Below are 24,189 nucleotides of genomic sequence, written 5' to 3' on the forward strand. Positions count from 1 at the left end.
GAGGAACTTAAGCAAAAAGGTAAAGCGATGATAAGGAAGCCACATCAAACTTCCATGACACTAATGTCTGCCATATCAGTCCGGGATATGTAAGGAAGACCCCCAAAACAATGAGACACGCGTCAGCATCGCGGAGCAAAGTACAATGTGCAGGACCGATGTGTATGGATACGATCCTCAAGGATGTATTAAAGGTAGATTGCGTAAAATGCTCATCAAATTGTTGCTCACTTTCAATATTATTCAATGGAACGTCTTATGTTGTTATTACCTGTATTAGTCATTTAATGAGTGTCATTGTTACCGCCAGACAGTTTTGTTATCGCTACCTGCCAGGAATTCAATAGGGCCACGAACAATAGACCATAAAGTGCTGTGACGTCACTCGCTAAGTAAGCCAAACAAAAGTGATATCGTTATGTTGGCATCGTTTTAAAACAATACGTTTTTGACTGTTCGCTTCAGCTATAGCTTGGCCTCAATCGGTAAACCGCTGTCGGCGTTATGTGAGACTCATCAATAAATACACAATTGTCGGAACAGGCTTTGCAGTACAATTTGCTGATTAGCAAGATTGTGTTCTCTTACATGGAAAGTATGTAGTTGGCAGACTGACATGTGTTTCGCAAGTCATCAATAAGGCACAGTGGAGGGTCTATGTATTTGACCTCGTTAATTGGATAGCTTGAGCAATAAGCGTGTTTACATATCAAGTTACGGCTTGGAGTGTAGGTCCGGCGAGGCGGCTGGGTCGCTGACCGGCGCCGGAGACAGCGGATAGCCTCGCGGCTTGCCCTGCTCGGAGCACGCAGCAGCTTCCGGGTGTTTGTGCATCTCGCGCGCATGTGTGCACACCAGGTGTGCGCCTCATTCATTATATTTATCGCAGGGTGGACATCGATCAATGTGCAGGCTCGAATATCAAAAATTACTAGTGGTTGTATGAATGCCAGTCTAACCAAGGGGTATCGGGTTGCCTGTTGCCTGGGTAAATGGGTTGAGGTCAGATAGGCAGTCAGTTCTTGTAAAGCACTGGCATTCAGCTGAATCCGGGGAGACTGGAAGCCGACCCCAACATAGTTGGGAAAAAGGCTCGGAGGATGATGATGATGTACTTATGCCACGAAATGAAAACGAATTGCCTGTTAAACAACAAGTGCTACACAATGTTACGAATCAAGAGAAAGGGAACGGAGACCATGAGATGCAATTACAATAATGTGCGACGTACAGAGGGCGAGGCGAGCGGCGCGCGGATACCTGCGGGGTCAGTGACCGGCGCAGCATCTCCCGGGCTGCGCGGGAGACACTTCCGCGCCTTTGTGCCGCGACACACTCTCACCTGCCCTTTACTATTCACGCACAACTTATATTTTTACATATTTTATGTATAATAAATGGAATAAAGATACCCGTTTATAGCAATCTTCCGTGTTTAAATTACAGAGCTTTTGAACAATAAAAAACTTTCACATCTTTCATCAAAAGTAAACTATATCTGTCAAAACGTTCGTTAATGATGGTGTCAAAACGTCCGCCTCGAGACAACATGTGAAGAATTAGTGGAACGTTTCTAATTATACGATTTCACCGTCTGTTGCTCCGGTCATTCCAGAAATCTCCGTTCTTCTCACAACCTTCTTCTTCACTGTCCTTCTCATACTTCTGATACTATCCATTCTTCTTTTCATATTAAGTCTATCCTTTTGTGGAATGCGCTGCCCTTAGAAATCAGGAAGTCCACCAGTAAGCAATCATTTAAAAGTGCCGTGCGGAAGTTACTGCTTAATAAATTGCTAGAAGAATCACCATCATGATAATCATTGGAATATTATATGCTAGTATATGTATTATATAGATATATGTTTATATATCTAAATATATAAAACTCAAAGGTGACTGACTGACTGACATAGTGATCTATCAACGCACAGCTGAAACCACTGGACGGATCGGGCTGAAATTTGGCATGCAGGTAGAAGTTATGACGTAGGCATCCGCTAAGAAAGGATTTTGATCAATTCTACCCCCAAGGGGATAAAATAGGGGATGAAACTTTGTATGAAACTTTGTCAATTTTAAACCGATCGGACTGAGACTTTGCATGCATAAAGCTACTATGGCGTAGGCAACCCTTAAGAAAGTATTTTGATAAATTCCATCCCTAAGGGGATAAAATAGGGGATGAAAGTTTGTATACATCTTCTTAGATTTTATGAAGAAGTCCTGATGACGAATCAGAATTTTATGATGACGTTCGCTTAAATACGATTTTGATTAATTCAACCCCCATTCAACCCCCACGGGTGATAAAATAAGGGATGATGAAGGATGTAAAATTATTGTATTATTACGCCCCATACTTACGTAATCACAACGTCACAAACTTTACTTCTTTCATTAACTTAAATATAAATGGTGACACATGAGACCGACGGCAGATAGAAGAGTATGGAAGGAGAAAACATAATAACGACCCCAAATAAAATTGGGATAAAGGCAGGCGGATGATGATGATGATAAATGGCCATAAATGACATACATATACCTACACACAATACACCTACGGGATGAATAGTATTTTGACAATTCTATATTGCCCACGCAGACGAAGTTGCGGGCAACAGCTAGTAGGTATATATATTATTATATATATATATATATATATATATATTTTTTTTAATCTTTTGTATGTTATATATTTGTAATAATATTTATGTACCTACTTACGTCTATTTTAGTATTCTATTAAAATGTTAATCTCTAGTTGTCTTATACATGTCTTTCTAAGTAAGTAATGCACCTACCATGTTATCTCTGCATCACCTTAAGGTTGACTGGAGAGAATGCCCATGGCATTAAGTCCGCCTTTGTAATTTTATAATTGCATAAAGTTAAATAAATAAATAAATAAATAAATAAATTAACATCTGAATAATAATAACTTATAAACAAATGACAGTTTAAGTACACAACAGAACGGAAATAGCGAACTAGTCGTCAATGTTACTATTCGCATAGATACGAGCAATCTAGTTTGGAACTAAATATAGAGGGAGCGATGTGTGAATGATTCAATACAAATCAATGCTTGATTTATGGTCAGTGTTTCCGTTCCCAATAATTAGATTGAAAAATAACAGCACAAGTGATGTAGTGCGCGGTGGCACTCGTGCGCATGCGTCACTGGGTGGCGCCGCCCGCGCCGGCGCAACATCTCGCGAGATGAAGTATTTATTGGGTATTGACCCCTTTACCGCTGATCCGACACTACATGAGTGTTTCGTGAAATATATTATTATAAATACATTTGACACAGTTGGCGGTACTCGCTACAGTCCAGCAGTGCACTAGCCTCGCATGAGTTACGCCGAGCTCGTTACCGCTCACACACTTAACGCATTACATTCGGCCGTCCTTTGAACATTATTTTGGAGAAAATCAATTTATAAGCCATTCGTTTTGCTCACTTCAAAAGAAACTTTGTTTATCTTGTTTCTGTGAGAATGGCATTCAGTCTGACGGCAGGCCGGAGCCAGCACAAGTATAGACTGAATCCGCAGACAGAGTAAACTACCAGAGCACAGGTCTTCAAATACATGTAATCAAGACATAATTTGGCTAATAAATTACGTTTTCTTGATAAAGATTGATTCATTTCATTAAAATAGAACCAATGAATATAAAAAATACATTATAAATAGAATATATCTTTCCCTGGGTCCTGAAAACCCCGAATTCCAATAATGTACTTATAACCTTCTCCTAAGTCTGACAAATACCTAGTATGCTGAAAACTGCATTAAAACCGATTCAGTCAAACATGAGATAATCACATAATACATACAAACACAAGTCAAACTGAGACAACAACTTTATTGTGTATCCAAAAGGTATCTTTCAGGCAGTTTACAGATGTAAGTTGTATTTTCCTGCGTATCCGTTACTAGGTACATAAACTCTGGTACCTTCGCGACGAGTTCGTCTCGAGGAAAATACCGCTGGAAAAACAAATAATGCGTGTGACGGATCATTAGCGTCTTCGCAGAAGCTGATCTAATGTTCCATTCGCCAAAACGTAAACAAAGAGATATAGGTACAACGTTCCTCTTACTGTATGCGCTACATCGATCATAGAGTAAGCAGGAACTTTATTAACCATGCGACATATTCATTGGGTATTTGTTAACTTCTGTATAAACAGTGCCCAGCTTCCCATGTCATTGGAGAGCGGCCACCAGTCGGCCGCCACCGTCTATTTACATTTCAAGATCAAGTCGCCGGATATTTTTATATTAGTCGATAACTCTATCTGTGTGTCATAAAAATGTGTTTCCGCCGCTATAACTACTAATGTAGTGGACAGAAATCTTGTACAATTTGAGTTTAGGCTCATTTAACGTAACCGCAGCAGGATTACGGTGACAAATGGCAGATTCATATTCATGGATGTCACAACAGACGTGACGTGAGAGCTGCAGGTATTCCAGCGTGAAGTACAAACGAAACCAGACTAACTCATGAGCCTTTTAATAATCCCATAAACCGATTATATTTAGTTAACGTTGGATGTTCGATAAAAAATGTGGAGTGACAGCACGGCTCCTCGTGAAGGTCGCGTGGAAGACGTCTGTTCCGTACAGTGCGCGGCACGAGCGGCTTCGGCACCCGTCCGCCATACGTGTCATATGTGTCATGTTTAAGGTCTGTTCATGTGGGAATGGAGTCGGTTCTTTTGGTAGGTGTCATACGCCTCAAGCTATATTGAAACAATGTTAAAGCCGATGCGAAAAAATATTAAACGTGTTGATAACTATCCAAGTTGCCAAGCTGAGTACATTTTCTAGATGCACAATTAATGTTTATTCACACAATGAATGTCGCTTGTATATCGCTTGTACCGTCTATCTGACGAAGCCTTTATACGGCAGCCGTTTTGCAACAGTATTGAGGTCAATGATATCGGATTTCTGTGACTCATCCTTATTTGTGTTGCAAAATGTACAGCCACCATGAGAGAGTGGTGCGAGCACCATGGCCGGTAGCGCCCACTCACACTGCTGCTGATATATCGAAGGGCCATTCACTGTCACGTATTTTTGTCGCGTCTACTTTTAGCGCGGCGGCCGCCATTAGTCGCGTTGTCGCGCCATCTGTCAGCCGATGTACTCGCCTGTCCACTCGATTGTAAGTTTTGACGTTAGGAATTATTTTATGAATTTCATTTGACACTCGTACGAATATTTGTCGCATTCCGTAAGTTATTAGCGTTAATAAATCATGCGACGTAGCATTTAATTAATGTCGCCGGCTCGTTTGTTTGGTCTGTGACAGCTTAACGATTATGTTTCAACAAACTATCTGATAGTCTGTTGGACTTACGAACATATTTGTTGGACGTTGCTTTACCTACAGTGGTTCAATTAAAATCGTGTTCCCTTGTATGAAAATGAGAAAGCGGGACCAAGCACGGCAACTTTCTCAACAGCAGACCTTAACAAGCGCACTATGTTGTACCTGTAAAAGCTGGCGGAGTGTCGCGGTGTGTCGCAGTGTCGCGGTGTGTCGCGGTGCGCGTGGTTGCGTTATTAATGGCCCGCGGCGCGTAAATGCAGACAAATTCCTAGCCCCGGCCGCGGCCGCGGAACCTGTTCCACTCAACTGATTGCATCCACTTGCAGCAAGTAGCCGACGCATTCCGCTGACATTTTATTTGGTACAATAAGGAAATCAATAAGTAAAGCGAGTTATACGTATTTATTTACTTGGCATTAAGTTCAGGAAATAACAATATTCTGCCGACCGTGTTGTCAGCAATAAATAAGGTAAATGGTGTTCAAGTAGGTGATACAGAGGGTAACACAGATTGGAGCAGCATACTAAGGAGGATAGCTGACAAACTGTGTGGAACCGCGGCCAGAATGCACGACACGGGACCGAACCTCGGCCTTCGTCGCCGAATTACATCCGGGACCGGCGGCCGCGGGCCCATGAATAAACAATCGCTTCGGGGAAAATGGACCGAAAATAAATATATACATTTTTAACAGAGGTGCATTTATATCAGGATAGGTCTGACTGCCCTAGAGTGGACGGCCACAATGGTTTTTATGTCGTGTTTCAGTTAATCTATATTCTATTATAAATTACAAGGATATTTACATTTCTATTTATACAACTACATAATTACCTATATTACAAGTTAAATCTACATATTTACCAAAATAAGAAATATTAATCCATACTTGAATACTAATATAATGAAGAGGAAAAATTTTTTTGTTCGTGTGTAGCCTAATAGCTCCGGAAGCTCTTTCAAAATTCACCCCGAGTACAAAATAGGGTATAATATTTTATCCCGAAAGGGGCAATAGTTCCCAGTCACTCACGGTTAGGGCTGCCATCTCGAATTTCGCCAAACCCGGACAAACATTTAAAAAACCCGGACATTTGGCGTAAATCGCATTTTTCCCCCGAACCTAATTTGTAACCCCTTTACTATTAACATATACTTAAATTCAATGAGGGGCTTCCTTACATGAAAAGTGTCCGGGTTTTCCCCGGACACTTCTTGTAGCCCCGCCCGGATGGCCCCCGGACGGCCTCCAAATGAGGTCAAATCCGGGGAAACCCGGACGGATGGCAGCCCTACTCACGGTACATGTGCAGGAATGTCAATGAATATTCATTCTCCGAGAGGATCACCAGTATCATGTTGTCTGCAGGTTGTTCTCACGATCAAGAATGAGATATTACAAAGGCAGCGAGTGGTTTATTTCGGCGTTACTTTCCCATCCGGTCATTACCGGTCGCTGATCACAAATTGACAAAAAACTGGTTGTTTATCCGCCGCCATGTTGGCAAGTCGTTACGGTAATTACAGTGCATATGTGTGCAGCGCTAATAGCTCGCGGAGTTGATGGAGTCGACCTTCGCGCCCGCTCTGGCCCACTCAGTCAGACTAAGGAGTGCTTGAGACTCGAGGCACTGCACCCATAACTGCTCATCATCTGTTGTCTTTAAAACATAATTGTGGTCGTTGACAACGTTTTCGCAGTTTTTGTGTACCTATCTAATAAAGTGACAAGATTTAGCGACTGTGATGTGCATTTAGGATCAAAAACAATAGTTGTAATATTCCTGTTATTTTTCCTTCCTTTAGATATTTTCCCTAGTACAAGTTGAGTGGGCTGAGGGTGGCGACTGGGCGAGCTCACCCCGACGCGAGGTAATGAAGTGAAGCCGAATAAAGCGGAACTTTACAAATGATCATGTGGTACTAGTTTAGTGCCGCAGACCGTCGGGCTTCCAACTCATCGTGCTGATGTACTACAGACACGAGCTGCAGAGTCACAGGATCCGCTAAGTGCCCCCCCCCCGCCCGGCTAGACTACACTAATGGCCGGCAATACTCGTGTTATTCGATTTAAAGTTTCCGTAAATTCCTAAGTTCCTTACCAAGTAAGTTCAATTCTTGACAAATAGAAAAAAATGCTTTTTAAAGACCATCTTCATCCGAACTTGTGGATTAGGTTCGAATAAAAGGTGGTTTTGTTTCATAATAAACATCAAAACTCACAAGTGTTCGAATATTAGAAGAACATTCTTAGCTAATCAGTGCCCTACACATGACTTCCCGCGCTTGATGTCTGCTGTTGTAACTTCTAATAAATAGAGCTATACACGAACGTTTAGAACGAAAGCGTTTAAAACACAAAATACCGATAACTCGCAGAATCCTCTTGCGAATTCATTATAATGATCAGTGATTCATTCAGTCTTCAGTTTTATTAAAAAGTGAACGTCACTCGGTGCCGACGTTAATGTCTGCCCTTAACAGTTACACAATCGAATTGTTTGCTTTCCAGCCCAGTTGATGTTGAAACAATTTCTTTTAACATTAATTGAAAACGTTTTACTTTTTTATTCCTTTTTCAATATTTGGTGAGAATGATTGTCGAGTATAATTTGACTTCACAAACAGAAATGTGTTCAATATTCTGAAATACTGAAATGTGCGTCGTGGCTAATAGTTTGATTGGCAATTATCAATGTATTACGCATGAAGCTCGTAAACAAGTTATCTTGTCTCGGTTATGTCTTGCTCTAGAATAAGAAGAATAAAAATCATTATTTGCAGAGACACGGTATTACCTACAGGCTGCAGGTGTTTAGTTACGTTATGTAGGTACTTACAGCAAATCTCACCTCTCACTCGGCATATAATTTTACATTTACATTTTAACGAGTACATACCTACATTTCATTAATCATTAAGCATAGTACATTTTAAACTTACAAATGTGGTATAATCAGAATCACGAATATTGAATAAGATTACAAGCATTCATGACAGTAGTTATAAATCAAACTTTTTAATTGTGCCAACATGCTTATTATTTTACAAGTCTTTTATCTATACTTATAATAAATCAGAAGAGAGGTCAATTCTATACATTGAATATATTTCCAAAATAACTATTTGGAGGTGATAAGTAATCGATACTGTAAAATTTTTGTCTGTCTGCCTGTCTGTCTGTCTGTATGTTCGAATGGAAACAAAAACTACTTGACGGATTTTGACGAAACTTGGTACAATTAGTCTTTATACTCCTGGGCAGGTTATAGGATTTTTCATCACGCTACGATCAATGGGTGCAGAGCAGTGAAGGGAAATGTTGGCAAAACGGGAGAAGTTACTCCATTTTTAAGGTTTCGTCGCGTGTGCGGCCGTTATGGTTAAAGTTACTCCGAAACCATGTATCACGGAAATGTTCTCCTTAAAATGTATGTAAAACATATACCATGGCAGCATATGTTTAACTTTTATGGTTGGCGTACAATAACACGTGTAACTCTCGATAGTTTAGCAGTTCGGAGATTTCTGATTTATATTTGTCTGCTATTACGTTTACAATACTCTCACTGACACTATTATTAAAGAAAGAATCATATACATCGGTAAAGAAACTTTATACAAGAAAGTACTTAATAAGCCATCACGCGTGAATACCGAGTCATGCTCTAAGGATCATTTTTGAGCAACGAATTTGAATAGACGTTCTGAGTGTTCAACCTTATTAACCGACAATAATTTTATTGACGACTTCTTATGTTGTTCTTTTGTTGCACAAAGTCCGAATCTAACGCGGACGAAGTCGCTGGCAGAAGCTAGTTAGATATAAAATCTGAAATCCTATAATAGTGCAATGGCCATCATCAATTAATCATTTTTAAGTTGGATGTTAAATTTGGAGATGCCATGAAATATCTTAGCACAAACATGTGGTAATTAATGATAAAATTGTAGCACGTATGACATTATCAAAAGATTGGCAACCGTTACGCTCGGAGACTGTTGTCAGCTCCCGGCGCAGTAGCGTAACCTAACTGACACAAACAAAACGGAGAGATCTGTCAAACTTGACTATTATCGATAGCAGTGCTCTTTAGCCCTCACATATCTACATAACATTAGTGATACACGTAACACACGCGTATCTGGTTACGTCTACTTCCTGAGGCTAAACATACATGAGTTAAAACCGTTACAATACCAACTCGTATCGCCTTATCTAAAACTAGAACCTGCATTCCCGGCCGGGGGATTGAACCCTGGACCTTCAGGTAAGCGAAGCAAAAACTAGTTGAGCGGCGAGCTCGCGACCAGTCGATAGCTCACGCAAAAACACGCAGCTCTTATTATACGCAGCGCCGCAAAAAATATGGAGAAGCGCGACACGGAATACTCGATGTGGTTCTGTACCGTGACCTCAGGCTTGCACTGAACAATTTGTGGTGCACTTTTATTGCTACGGGCAGCTTCACACTAAACACGCAAGGTTATAGAGCGATAGATACATTTTGAAGAGCCGAAATGCAACTGAACATCGTATAAGAAATAGGACTCTTTCCAGTCATACTTTACTGCTCGGCTGTGTAACACGATGTTTATCCTCGAGATACGTTATTGTGAGATTATCTGGCTGTAAAGCTGAAAGATAATGAAGAACGTTATAGGACATTAAGTCCCGCGGCCCACGTGCGACTATCAAATAAAACCTTCATATCGTATGAGACGCGGTTACTACATATTATAAACTTGTAATGCCTCCACAAAGTAAACTTTGATTGCTTTGCAATGGCGCTGCGTGGAATTGTTTTCACTGGAACGTTATTGTCATGAAAGCCGTATAATTGAATAATGTACAGTAATGCGGCTCTGTTATACCATTAGCAGATAGTAATTACTTTGTTCACTGCTTTTGGGCATAATTTGCGTTTAAAGTTTGCTCTTATAAATGTTTTCTTTGTGGAAAATTAAAATTTGGTTTTACGTTACCTATCTAGCTTTGTATTACAGGTTAAACCAAAATTGCTCCAGTTAATATTAACTTTAAGGGAGTCCCTCAACCCGTTTTAGGAACTATGCTGAAACTAAATCTAATTTGAAGTAAATTCGGTAATTTAAATCTATGTAACAGTTGTTGGGATCCCTAATGAAGGTGCGTTGTCATATATTCCGTGTATAAACGCAAATAGGCCGGAACCGTTACGATGTGGGAACGACAGCGCAGTTGCTGACCGGACCGGATCACCTCGTCCGGCGACCGGTCCGGCGGCCATTACTAGCGATTGATTGCGGCACTTCGCCTGATCGCCTGAGCACTTGATTTAATATATCCAATTATGTTACTCGATGAACATCTTTCTGAAGGATGGACAGATAACGACACGGCAAAACCAAATTAGTCTATCATCTTGTCTCTGTCGAGTGCAACGTTCTGCCAACCAAGTTTCCGAAGTAGCAATAGAAAAACTAATAGAAAAACTCTTTATAGTACCTACATATATTTTATCTGGTCGATGTTTTTTGTTGTAAATTGTATTTATTGTTTTAGTGCAGCCGAAAGTGGACAAAATGAGTGGTCGTCACACAAACTATGTCGACTCGACTACGTGAAGTTAGTGAATCCCGTAGGTATGGGGGGTGGTGTACCTGAGCCCGTTGTTATGAATGGTAAAGTGGTTGAGGAGCCGACGCTGTCCTGCGTTATTAGATTGTTTGGGAGCTACTCTGCTGGCTCTGCGTAATGTCTGCTAATTTGGTTAACTGCTCCTTTTAATAGCGCATAGTAAGTCTGGTGTCTAGTCTGGCTAATTATACGAACGATTAGTTACGATACGGTCATATAGTCAAATATTAAGTATTTGACTACAATAAATAATAAAATAAACCGGCCAAGTGCGAGTCGGACTCGCGCACCGAGGGTTCCGTACAAATCCTGTACAGATAAAAAGTGAGTCTCGCGCCAACCGTTCAGTTTAGAACAATCATAGTTATGGTAATTTCGTGAGATTCAAAATAGTTAATATTTTTTATTTTATAATATAACTAAAATAGTAGGCCAGTACCTTGTAAAAGTTATTTTAGTAAAGTTATTTATATACAACATTTTATAGTCATCATTCAGAAATTTGATTGAAAATAACTAATTATGTCTTAAAGGTCATTGGGCAATTCTGACCCGCTTTGTAAAAAGTGGCGGACATGAATCAAAGTAGTTTTAAATCGTGGAGAATGGTATGACGTTTCTTTGAATATAAATATTTTATTAAAATTCCATGGAGACGAATGTCCAGGATCGTTTGAAAAATATAAAAGACAAGCAGTTTCAGAGGATTGTACAGGTTGCAATGCTAGTTTTTATTGTTAAAGACTTTTCATAAAGAAGGAAGATGCCAATTCGGATGACCAGGATCTGATGAGAATCTGGAAACCCCGAGAAATCGAGGTCAACTCTTGAATATTGTAGGCACGCATCGAGTCATAACCAGACATGTAAGTGTATTTTTGAGGGTACTGGTAAACGGTGAAGGTTTGGAGCTGATTTGATTATGGAGACCACAGAGAGTCGAGGGAACTCCTGAACGGTATGTTGCAACTACCACGTGCTTGGGCTTATTTTATTCGTATTGGCGAAGACTTTCCACATAGATAGATTTGACTGCCATTGTGTGATCGATAACAAAGATCATATATAGTTATGGGAACTCCTTTACAATTTATAACGTAGCCTTGTGTTGGAGCTTATTTTATTTTAGGTGATGAGAATTCACTACTAACTTGGGTTAAAGCAGCCATTGCAGGAATGGGATCTTTTATTTTTGAGGGATTAATCACCTAACGAGCCCCAGTTTCAGGTTTTTTTCGAAACCGCCTGACGACTTGTAGCTGTCGATTGCAACAACGACTTCTAGAGAGTAGGATTCGGGGCTGCTGGCTTTACGTTTCTAGAGTCTTGACAAAAGTGTAATTCTGTCCCTTTCTTTGTTTTATAAAGTCGGCTTTATTTTATTTTGTAGCATTTTACACACAAATCCAACTTCAAACATATAAACAAGCAACAAGAAAACAAAAGCAAGAAAGAAATTAAAAAGATGTTAGGTGCATCGGTCTAGAAGTCGGTGTCTAGAGGATGCATCTATATTTACCACCGAGATCTAGACCGATGCATATAAACAGTTTTCTTGTTGTTTTTAGAAGTTGTTTTATTTTTTGTAAAAAGTTTTTATTTTTAACTTTTGTGAAAAGTTCTCGTCAATACGAATAATACATATAAGCCCAAACACGACGTAACTAAAACATACCGTTAAGGAGTTCTCTCGACTTTCTCACGTCTCCATCATCAGGTAAGCTCTAAACCTTCACTGTTTGATAGTATCACCAGACATACATCTGAGAATCAAGTTTTAATCCTATGCATGCCTACAATTTCTGATAGTTGCCCTCGATTTCTCAGGATTTCCATCATCAGATCCTGACCTGATGACAATGGAAATAAACGGTAAGTATACTCTTTCACTACAAAGAAATGATTTCTCAAATCCGTCAAACGTGGTCGTTTAAATTCCCCATTGGAATGAGGAAAATATTTGATGTTTACACCTGATTTGCTCTAGATTCCCATGGTTAACATTGATACGACTAATGCCATAGTAAATCTGAGCCTTATATCATTATACTGTGCTATATTTCGTTCGTGTCCGCCGTGGGTATGGTTTCCATACTAAGGTGCCCAATGACCTTTGAATGATTTAAAATTTTTCACAGTTTAGAGGCAATTATATTTAAGAAGTGTTTGATATGAATTTCACTTTTATTCAAAACTTTAATATCTCTACGCGTTCATGTGAAAAAGGGTAGGTAGTAAGTTTATAATCGTTAAAAAAATATTTTATGTCATGTAAGCAAAAATAATATTTTAATATTTTATGTAACTTCAAATTTATCATTTTCGCAATTTTTCCTTTATCTGTACTATATAACGTTGCTTCGTGCCGAATTTCAAGTTTCTGAGTTCACGGGAAGTACCTTCTAGGTTTTGATTCCCTAGCGTGTGACGGAAATTCGTCTAGGGTGTCGGTAAAACTGCTGTATCTTTTGATCGCTTTAACTTAGAAGTTTGATTTTTTCATTGCTTAAAAGGACAATAGATGTAGGTATTTGGTATAAATTTCAATTTGGTACCTTTATTCGTTCGTGAGAAATAAGGTAGTAAGTTTCATTTTATTAAAATATTTTTATTAATATTATTTAACTAAAAAATGTGATTTTCGCAATTTTTCCTATATTTGCATTATATGACAATGCTTCGTGCCAAATTTCAAGATTCTGAGTTTACGGGAAGTACCCTGTAGGTTTTGATTCCTTTGCGAGTGTCGAAAATTTGTTGAAAATATCGACATAATCGGTTGTATCTTTTGATTGGCTTGGCTTAGAAGTTTGATATTTTCACAGCTTAAAGGGGCAATAGACTCGAGTATTTCATGTGAATTTCAGCTTGATACGTCCACGCGTTCTTAAGATAAAGGGTCTTGACAGACAGACAGACAGACAGACGGACAACAAAGTGATCCTATAAGGGTTCCGTTTTTTCTTTTCGAGGTACGGAACCCTAAAAATATTTAACAAATGGTTTAGAACCATTCTCTTTAAAGTCTATGTTTGTATTTTCTTTTAATATTATGATTTCATATTACATATGAATAATAGTTGGTACTTGTTATTGGTTAATAAATATTACATGGTGTGAGTATTCTGCATGTTTTGCTATGTAGTGTCCGCGGCTCCTGGCAGCCGGCCAGCAGTTCAACAGGTGACGGCATTGCTCAGTGCTTCCCGCCGTCTGCCACCTCCACAGGCTCATCAGTTATCATCGCAACTATACTCACATTAAAAACATTTCACGATGATGATTAATAAGTAGGAGCAGTCATTGTGAGCTGTCCTCTTGAGCCGAAGTGGGTAGCTTTGTAACATTAGTGTACAACCTCCCGAAACGAATTAACATGAAAGAGATTCTTCAGTTTGTGATGTTTGTCGTCAACAATTTATCTAGAATGCTCGTATAAAACTTGTGCTGTGGTCATGTTTTCCTGGTACAAATAAATAACGTTTTCGTAAGTACGTTATTATATGGAATAGGAAGCGGTGCGCCTGCGCAGTTGCGCACGACGACGATCGGTTTACGAGCCCGCGGTGCGATCTAGAGCTATTGTGAGGTATAAATAACGTCCTGCGTGCCTGCGCCGAGCTACTTAGTGCTACAATATAACAACAGTAATAATCTAACGGAAACCGAACAAATAAACATAAAGCATGGCCACTTCTGTTTACGCACGCAGACGAACATTGCCATTTTCGAAGAACTCGCATCATGATGTACTTAGTAGGGTGCCCAAATGCTGGAAACTAGAAACGTACTCGTACCTATGTAGTACAATTTCCTGTAGCAATAGCAAATAATGTAAAACATAAAACTCGGTTATATGGGCATCCAGCAAAATCCGCAGTGTCGTGCCGGGCAGACATCGCGACGAGCAGTGCTGCGGCCATCAGGCAGGCATGCGACACTCGAGGGAAACTCACTGTAATGTGTCTCTTCGCTTTTAATACTTGTTTTTACTGTTATGTCGGTCTTGTAGAAGCTGTCAAACACTAATTTAACTAATCGATTGGCTACAAATTTATTGACAAAGTACTTACATTCCTAGATTATCAAAAAAAAAAACATAAATCGTTTCAAAAATAACTTCTGTGTTAATCAGAATAATAAATGAGGGAAAACTTGTCAACGTTATTCACATTAATTGGAACGGAACAGACGCAAAATCAGCGGTTTTTGAATTTCCTTCGACTCAGTGACAAATAGCCAGCAAGCATAACAATGGCAGATGTCCTAATCGTTATGTAATTTCGAATATTTTAAATAAATGTTTACAAATATAGCTTAAAACTGCCTAGATCTTGGCAGTTTTAATCTTCTTTATTTTGCAATATTTTCTTTATATTGATCGTAAGCACGTATCGAGGTAGATTACTGACACGTACTTATAAATTCCATCTAGCGCGAGCACGGCCAATGTCATGCATATTGTAGGCTGGTCCTCCTCGCACTTCGCAACCTTGACAGTGAACTGCGCCTCTGCTTACACATCAACTATGCTCACCATTTATTGAGGGGATTCTCTAGCGAGTCATAGTGCACTCGTAATCAGTCTTAGAGTACTCGCAGACTACAAACTTTTAGTTGGTTTGTATATATCAGTATGTAGATGAATCAAATGGAAGTAGGCACGTAACAACAACAGTGGAGCAGTTGTTCTTCCGGTATCACACCGACTAAAAGTTAGTTAGAAGAATTCGAAGAATTCACAACTTTAATAAAAGTATTGGTTTATCCAACCGATGGAACGGTTTCTAATTATTGACGTTAATAATAATTAATCGATAATTATAATCTACTAGGTATCAACTTCCTCGAAGTATGTAATAATATACCGGGAAGCAATGCTGCTAGGAGTTCAAATCTCCGGGCGTTAATCTGAAACTAGTTGTCGTAGTATAGCGCATCGCTCAGTCTCAGTCGATGGCAGGCGGTGAATATTGAGGGCGTCATTAACCTGTGATGCGGCGGTGCTCTGCTCACACCCCGTTACTATGTATTAAGTGGATTTAGTGCGGATTCTGTTCAGCTAAGTTAAGGAAGATAATTCTGCCACATAGGATTCTGTTAACACAAGTCAGTACTAGGTATTATAGCGAATACGAAACTGAGTGATACAAGGCAAGAGCTTAATGCAACTGTTTCAATGTATCTGGATATAATCCACCGGCGTGAGAACAGCATCGCGGACAGGTCGCCCTCGCGCGGACGCTGTGCAGATGTGGCGGGCAGCGTGGAGCTCCTGACAGACACGTATAAACTGCTCCACCAGCTCAGCCGAGACGCGCTGCAGGCACACACAGAATACACATACATCCGTCAAAAGCATATCATTTAAGCTCTTAAGTGATATTTAGTAAGTATTTGTACCGGCTTACGAATTACTTTTGTGTATTCCTAAATGGCTCCAAGGTTTTCAGACGTCCGAACGGTCAACCATTTGGAAGTAAATATGTATATTTTAATAACATCGTTGAGAAGGAATTCTCTTGCATTCTTACTCATTGAAACGTTTCTGTGCTGCATTCAGGTATGATTGAGAATGCTAGCTTAGCATGCAAATACAATTTTTCAGTTACGAGTTTTCGAAATTACACACACAGGTTACATCAAATGAAATGAGATTGTATGACAGCTGCTGCAACTGATACATATATTTGAATTGAAATATACAAGCCACCTCCGCCGACGAGACAAGAGCTTCACACAAAATGTCTAGACTGCAGACACACTACCTAGGTCCACAATGTTAAGGAGGTGGCATGACGTTATTTTACACATACAGTAAGATAGGAAAGTGATAGCTTGATTTTACACATATTAGAAGTTTTTTCAGCTGTAAAAAAGCAAATTTATGAATGCTTGACACCTAGATATTGTTTCGGACTTGGCGGAGACTTGGCGAGAAACATTGTTCTCAAATTCATTTTGAAAATAAAATTTAATTTAGGGAAGCCAGCTGTTTGTGTTTAATTAATTTATAAAGATAAACTGTTAATGTTGATCCACTCGGGCAACTCATCACCTGCACCCCCCCCACCCTCTCCGCACAGCGTGTATTTACCTTTCCGTTCTCACCTCATTATAAAGTATACCAATAAAGTATGCAAAGTTTGATTGGTTTCGTTTCATGTCGGGGCTTATTAACTTGTTAGAAGCCAAATATAATCAGTATCGGTACACAGAGCTGGCACACGTGGCCACTCTATACTTTCGGACTTCTATCACTGAAACCAGATAAACAAATCAGTGTCTGTCAACAAAGAGAGGTCGAGCTACTGGCAGAGGGAGGTACTGCTTAGCACAGTACACACTTCAGGAACTGCATCAGTTCACAAGTTGATGATCTTTAGCTATGTATTTTCCGATGAGATACTAGAATAAACATTGTTTTTATTTCATCGGTAAATAATAATTTATTCTTGTTATCCCGGAAGAGTAGATTGCGCATTAACACAAAGTGATAAATTATCATAATTACGAGACAATATAAATAATTCCCGATAATTCCACATCAATATTACATGCGTGCGAGCATGCAAACACTCGCGAGCCGTGCATGACAAGTGGGCGGCGCGCCATCACAACGCACTTTCTTACCGCAATACGGTGAGGAAACAAATGTAATACATCGAAGTACATTGGCTTCTATCTACCGGCATTTAAATGTCGCTTGCATCAACGCGGGGTAATGTATGTCATCTGTGTGCCATGGTGTATTCCAACGTCGCGTCACCCATCGTTACCCAACGGCAGCCCGATGTGGCAAGGCCGTGTCTTCACCGCTCCGGCTCCACATCCGTGTCGATGTGGAGCGACCTTTATTATTTCGCAACTAGGTATTTACGTGTTGGCGAATTTATTACGTGTTAAAGTAAATTCTAAGAAAGCGGATGCGGATATGTGTGACAGATAAATTTCATCATGTGTCGTCATCTGCGCCTGCTCACACAGAAGGATTACAGTAAATAATCTGCAAAAGTTTAATCTGCAAAAGTGTAATTTTAATTTTGTCATTGTGGAATCATCAATGTCCGACCACAAGCAAATACTCTTAGAGGTAAAACAATATCAACCACCACCAATCATAAAACATAAATACTACTCAGTTGACTACAATAAATTATATCGATGCCTGGAAGAATATCCCAAAACATATGAAGACGCAGAGTATGATAAATTAGCTGACAAATTACAATTTTGTTTAAATAAGTGCAGAATTACAAAGTTTAAACTCTCAAATCCTCCGCGGCAAGACTGGATTAAAAAGGAACTATTGGAAGAGATAAATAACAAAAACATACTATGGCAAAAATATAAAACAAATGCAGAGGACACTGTATTAAAAGAAAATTATGAACATATCAAAGATAGAGTATCACGCAACATAACAAAAGCTAAAAGAGACTACTACCTAAAAAGATTTGATGAAAATTCAAGTAAACCACGAAAAATGTGGCAACTTATAAACGACTTGTCGAAAAATAAACTGCATTTTAGAACTGGACCTGACAAACTTGAAACTGCAACAGGCACTATTACGGACCAAAAAGAAATATGTGAAAGCTTTAACTCATACTTCTCAACCATTGGCTCAACCTTAGCAAATATGATTCCTGAAAAATTTAAAGAAAATCAAACCTTAGAAGAGAATAGACCAACCGATAAAACGAAATTACAGTATTTGAAACCAGCAACAAGGAACGAAGTTATAACTATAATTAATAATTTGGACTGTAACACTGCATCGGGCATTGATGGTATAAGTACAAAATCAATCAAATGCGTAAAGGACATTATTGCCACAGAACTAACTACCTGCATTAACTATTACATGGCACATGGAATTTTTCCCAACGAGTTAAAAGTTGCAAAAGTAGTACCAATTCATAAGTCTGGATGTAAACTCGACCCGTGCAATTATCGCCCTATATCAGTCCTCCCGGTGATTTCTAAAGTCTTTGAGAAAATTCTTTATAACCGATTAGATTCATTCCTAAATTCGAAAGGCTTCTTTTACAGTAAACAGTATGGATTTAGAGCACAATCAAATACACTAGCGGCTACAATTGACCTCGTTACCAAAATGAAAACTAAAATTGATCAAAAACATGTTGTCCTAGGTATATTCATCGATCTTAAAAAAGCCTTTGACACCATTAGTCATGTCAAATTATTACAAAACTGGAACTATGCGGTGTCACAGGCAGTGCACTAGAGATTTTTAAGTCATATATGGAAAACCGTAAACAAATAGTAAAAATTGGTAACTACGAAAGCAATCCATGTGTCCTGAATTTTGGTGTCCCCCAGGGATCAATACTCGGTCCCCTAATGTTCCTTATTTATATTAACAGTATTAGTGGATTGGGTCTCAAAGGAGATATCTCCCTATATGCAGATGATACGAGTCTCTTTTACTTTGGATGCTCAGTCGAAGCCATGATAGCCGACGCTCAAAATGATCTTAATCTATTAAATGAGTGGTTTCAGTCAAATCTTTTAACTATTAATATTTCAAAAACTAATTATGTTATCTTTGCGGCAAAAAATTAAAAGATAAATAATAATTTCGAACTTAAAATTAATGACCAACTACTTGAACAAAAACCTAAAGAAAAATATCTTGGACTAATCTTAGATAGTAACCTAACCTGGAAGCCACATCTAGAAAAAATTCAACTGAAACTAAGAACACTAACAGGGGTCCTACGCAATATAACAAATTGTCTTCCTCGAAAAGTACGATATCTTATCTATAACTCTCTGGTGAAGCCTCATATCGATTATCTCGTCGAAATTTGGGGTACTGCAACGAAAACTAATTTGGATCCAATTCAACTAGGTCAAAATAAATTGATTAAAATTTTATTCAACTATAAATTTCGGACATCTACTAAAAAGGTATACGAAGAAACAAAAATAATGAATATTAAACAAACGTACATATACTACACGTGTATTCTAATACGTAAAATATTAAATAAGGAAATCCACTCTAACATAAAATTCGTTACTAAACAACAAACCCGAAAGATCAACCTAAGACGTGCTAGTTACTTAGTTACCCGTCCACCTAGAACTAACTATGGGAAAAGAAACTTGGAGTTTGAGGGTGTTACAATTTATAATAAATTACCATCAGAAATAAAAAAAGAAAAAAAATATGTCCGATTTAAAAAACTACTAAAAAGTCACATAGTTAATTCATACAAATAATTTACATAAACTAGATAAAAAATGAAACACACATGTAAAGATACATAGATTACTTATTACTACATATATAGATAATATATTATATCAGTAAATATTATTTGTAATTACTTAATTAAACCAATCAAGAAAATAATTAAATTAATAACTCAAAAAAAAAAAAAAAAGGAAACATAAATATATATATATATATATATATATATACATAAAATATTAAGTAAACTAAAAAGACTTAATAAAACCATACTATACAAACATAAGAGAAAAATAACTTAATACTAATATGCCATCAATGCCACATCCAGTGTCTGCAAACCTGCTTCATGCATCTATGTTGTGATTTGGTTCAAAAAGTTGTGTGTTGAGTTTACTGTCAATCTACCCACATTTTTGTATTTATTTCTTTTTGTTTGTGTTATTTCTTTATAGAAGTACCTACCTTTGTGCGCTCGAATCATTTATGTTAGTTTAAAATATTGTTTCTCAGTAAGTGAATTATGTAATTCTTTATGAGAAATAAAGTTGTTCTTAAACCTAAAAAGTATTCGAAAGTAGGTGTAAGCGCCGAAATTGTTTACTCATAAGTTCCGTCGTCTTTGTGAAGTCAAAGTACAAAGTAAACTCCTGGAGGATCCAGCCGGGCGGCGATATTACGTTGATGTTACAGCTTTATACCAAGTTGTGACAAACAAACACGACTTACTGATACTCTAAAGCTCAGAAAATGATATATGCTCTGCAGAACTTATACAAATCGAAAACTTCAAATAAAGAGCTGCGAGGCCTAACTATTGCAGGTTTGAATACACGCAGTTTCCAAAGATCTACTTGTTGTAGTCGAAGTACTTACACTTTATTGCTTTATCGCGTGTCTGATGAACTGAACTTAGCATGATCACGTCTCACGTCATTTCTTATACATTTTGCAGAGGTTCCATCAAAAGGCATAGCCTGTCGGATGAACCTAGCCAATATTTTTATTAAGGACTTCTACACATTTGTAAGTACATAGGCGAATTTCTTTACTTATGTAAAACCACATTCATTACAGAAATTCGCAAAATGATGCAGCCTCAATTTACCAGTGGTCATTTCCCCGTATTTCAATAAACAAGTCATAGAATCGGTTATGTTTGATGAACAAATGTAAAATAGCCGTGTTTAGCAGACAGCGCAATGTGAAGTCGTTTGATGTAGCCACATGTTTGGGACGCGCACCTCGCCGTGTGATGTCTAGACTCCGGCCGCACGAGCCTCACCCAGTCACCCACTCCGGGCAGTCGGCCAACTAGCCAGTAGCCACACTGATCAAACACCATAGAAATTATTGTTTACTCGTTTAAATATTTCTATGAAACATCCACTACAAACTGTTGAAGCTGTTTTTCTTATATTTCTCAATGAATCGCGTATCCCTTGTATTATCTCTGTGACACAAATCCTCTCTAACAGCGTCGTCAATTTGTAAGCTATTAACAACAAATTAGAACGGCTTGGCTCCGCAACCACTAAGTACTAAGATAAAGTTATCAGTATCAATATTGTCTTACTAGCATAAACACTCGCTCCCGATACTATCGCTATTCAGGTGAGGTGTTGGGTAGCAGTGACCAGGAAATCGATTGCGTCTGACTCGCATTAAGATATGCCGATATAAGGAGTTAATTAGCGACTTGGAGCGGAAGGCGATGGCGGCCGATGCACCGTTACTGCGCGGTCTGGGCAGGGGAGTCCGCGTGATTAGCTGCGATCTGATGCTGCAGATAACGAGCTCCTGCCAGGTTTGCCCCACCACTACTATACTGTATGATGTAACTAGCCTGTGTATGTTCCGCCTTCCTTAAATCACGTTAAGTTTACATTCATGTGTCTAAAAAGTTGGATCTAAAAAAACAAAGACATGCTTTATTTACTGTGCGTCTTCAATTATATTCAATACTTTTCCATAAGTACAAAACCGTCTAACTAACTGAATTCTCTTTAACGCATTTTTTTTAGGGTTCCGTACCTCGAAAAGAAAAAACGGAACCCTTATAGGATCACTTTGTTGTCCGTCTGTCTGTCTGTCTGTCTGTCTGTCTGTCAAGACCCTTTATCTTAAGAACGCGTGGACGTATCAAGCTGAAATTCACATGAAATACTCGAGTCTATTGCCCCTTTAAGCTGTGAAAATATCAAACTTCTAAGCCAAGCCAATCAAAAGATACAACCGATTATGTCGATATTTTCAACAAATTTTCGACACTCGCAAAGGAATCAAAACCTACAGGGTACTTCCCGTAAACTCAGAATCTTGAAATTTGGCACGAAGCATTGTCATATAATGCAAATATAGGAAAAATTGCGAAAATCACATTTTTTAGTTAAATAATATTAATAAAAATATTTTAATAAAATGAAACTTACTACCTTATTTCTCACGAACGAATAAAGGTACCAAATTGAAATTTATACCAAATACCTACATCTATTGTCCTTTTAAGCAATGAAAAAATCAAACTTCTAAGTTAAAGCGATCAAAAGATACAGCAGTTTTACCGACACCCTAGACGAATTTCCGTCACACGCTAGGGAATCAAAACCTAGAAGGTACTTCCCGTGAACTCAGAAACTTGAAATTCGGCACGAAGCAACGTTATATAGTACAGATAAAGGAAAAATTGCGAAAATGATAAATTTGAAGTTACATAAAATATTAAAATATTATTTTTGCTTACATGACATAAAATATTTTTTTAACGATTATAAACTTACTACCTACCCTTTTTCACATGAACGCGTAGAGATATTAAAGTTTTGAATAAAAAGTGAAATTCATATCAAACACTTCTTAAATATAATTGCCTCTAAACTGTGAAAAATTTTAAATCATTCAAAGGTCATTGGGCACCTTAGTATGGAAACCATACCCACGGCGGACACGAACGAAATATAGCACAGTATAATGATATAAGGCTCAGATTTACTATGGCATTAGTCGTATCAATGTTAACCATGGGAATCTAGAGCAAATCAGGTGTAAACATCAAATATTTTCCTCATTCCAATGGGGAATTTAAACGACCACGTTTGACGGATTTGAGAAATCATTTCTTTGTAGTGAAAGAGTATACTTACCGTTTATTTCCATTGTCATCAGGTCAGGATCTGATGATGGAAATCCTGAGAAATCGAGGGCAACTATCAGAAATTGTAGGCATGCATAGGATTAAAACTTGATTCTCAGATGTATGTCTGGTGATACTATCAAACAGTGAAGGTTTAGAGCTTACCTGATGATGGAGACGTGAGAAAGTCGAGAGAACTCCTTAACGGTATGTTTTAGTTACGTCGTGTTTGGGCTTATATGTATTATTCGTATTGACGAGAACTTTTCACAAAAGTTAAAATAAAACTTTTACAAAAAATAAAACAACTTCTAAAAACAACAAGAAAACTGTTTATATGCATCGGTCTAGATCTCGGTGGTAAATATAGATGCATCCTCTAGACACCGACTTCTAGACCGATGCACCTAACATCTTTTTAATTTCTTTCTTGCTTTTGTTTTCTTGTTGCTTGTTTATATGTTTGAAGTTGGATTTGTGTGTAAAATGCTACAAAATAAAATAAAGCCGACTTTATAAAACAAAGAAAGGGACAGAATTACACTTTTGTCAAGACTCTAGAAACGTAAAGCCAGCAGCCCCGAATCCTACTCTCTAGAAGTCGTTGTTGCAATCGACAGCTACAAGTCGTCAGGCGGTTTCGAAAAAAACCTGAAACTGGGGCTCGTTAGGTGATTAATCCCTCAAAAATAAAAGATCCCATTCCTGCAATGGCTGCTTTAACCCAAGTTAGTAGTGAATTCTCATCACCTAAAATAAAATAAGCTCCAACACAAGGCTACGTTATAAATTGTAAAGGAGTTCCCATAACTATATATGATCTTTGTTATCGATCACACAATGGCAGTCAAATCTAT

The sequence above is a fragment of the Helicoverpa armigera genome, chromosome 9 (assembly GCF_030705265.1).
Source record: "Helicoverpa armigera isolate CAAS_96S chromosome 9, ASM3070526v1, whole genome shotgun sequence".
In the NCBI taxonomy this organism is placed as follows: domain Eukaryota; kingdom Metazoa; phylum Arthropoda; class Insecta; order Lepidoptera; family Noctuidae; genus Helicoverpa; species Helicoverpa armigera.